Raw genomic sequence first — 1,474 nt, forward strand, 5'->3', positions numbered from 1 at the left:
GGATTATGTGTATACGAAAGAGGTTATACATAATTAGATGTACGAAAGAGGTACATACTTAGTAGGTTATGTATATATGAAAGAGGTGTATACTTAACTAGGTGTACGAATGAGGTACACCTTCAATGGGTTATGTGTATACGAAGGAGGTATATACGTAACTAAGTGTACGAAAGAGGTACACATTAAGTGGGTTATGTGTATACGAAAGAGGTGTATGCATAACCATACGTATGTAAGATATTGTGTTTCCTTCGGGATTCACCAGAGATTGTGGGTCCTACAGGACTTACTAGAGGTAGTGGACATATTCAATTACCTTAGGATAGAAATAAGTTTTTCATGTATATATGTGTTCCATGAGGACTAGAATAGTTTATATGTTCCACTAGGGTAGGTATCTAGAGGACATAGATGTCTAGCCTGACCCCAATAGTGAGGTTACTTACTGAGTATTTCATGCTCATTTTTTCTTGTGTTGATGTTTCAGGTAAGGGTATAGAGGCACCGGTGATGGCGCAGCGGAATTTGTGATCGTGCCACTGGAACTAGTTTTTACGCTTCCGCATCATGAAATTTAGAGTTCTTATTCTTCCCTTATTGTTTAGTTTTACTGTTTGAAACTTATTATTACGGATTATTTCTTTTATATATACTTTTAATAGTCTTTACAAATTATGCGTACCCTAATATTGTTTTAACAATTACATTTAATAAATGTCTTTTGAACTTCTCTTGTATATTTAGCATTTATTTCAACATAACTGAGCGTCGTTTTAAATTTTATGCATTCATTTATTTTAGTAACGACCTAACCTAAGTCCTAAGGGGTCGGGTCGTTACATATATATACATACCAATACATACATACATATATATATATATATATTAAACAAAATTTAAATTAATTGCATTGAGATTCAAGCTAGGCTTTTGGAATTTGAAATAAGATTATTTGCTTCTTTTCTTTCACTACCATTATTTTGCTAATTGGCTTGTTGTAGCAATTGAGTGACACTTTGAAATTCAGCATATTAAAATATGCTAGTTTAGTACAGAGTATTGCTGCAAACCACAAGTCTTCCTATAATAATACATTTGACTTATTGTGGCTTCAGTTGATCTATTTTGCGAGAAAACTCATATAAAAGGTATCATTAACTCTAACTCTGAATCTTCTCACTAAACGAAAAGCCCATCATTAATCACTTGTACTCAATATATATTTAATTAAAAGTTTAAGTCAACCTACAACTTTCTTTTGATTATATGTTTATGTTGGGTTCATGACCCTTCACTGGTCCCAAATATTCAAGATCAACATTGGGAGATGAAGAAATGGCTGATATCAATTCTGCAAAATCTTCGATAAACGAAAGTCGATGCTCGACTGCTTGTTACTCGATCCTCGATCAGAATTTCCTTCTTTGTTTGACTAGTTTCTGTTAAATCCTCAATGCAACTCGATGACAAC

At 33.2% G+C, this 1,474-nt stretch overlaps 1 long non-coding RNA gene across 1 annotated transcript in view; it reads left to right on the plus strand.

Annotated features, from left to right (window-relative positions):
* The window catches only part of LOC120067880, a 6,445-nt gene extending 5,705 nt beyond the window's left edge, over positions 1-740 (plus strand). Inside the window, exon 2 of the long non-coding RNA XR_005479038.1 lies at positions 491-740. This is a non-coding gene — a long non-coding RNA (uncharacterized LOC120067880). The remainder of the gene's footprint in view (positions 1-490) is intronic.
* Positions 741-1,474: the final 734 nt, after the last annotated feature.

This window comes from Benincasa hispida, chromosome 12, assembly GCF_009727055.1.
Source record: "Benincasa hispida cultivar B227 chromosome 12, ASM972705v1, whole genome shotgun sequence".
Lineage (NCBI taxonomy): Eukaryota > Viridiplantae > Streptophyta > Magnoliopsida > Cucurbitales > Cucurbitaceae > Benincasa > Benincasa hispida.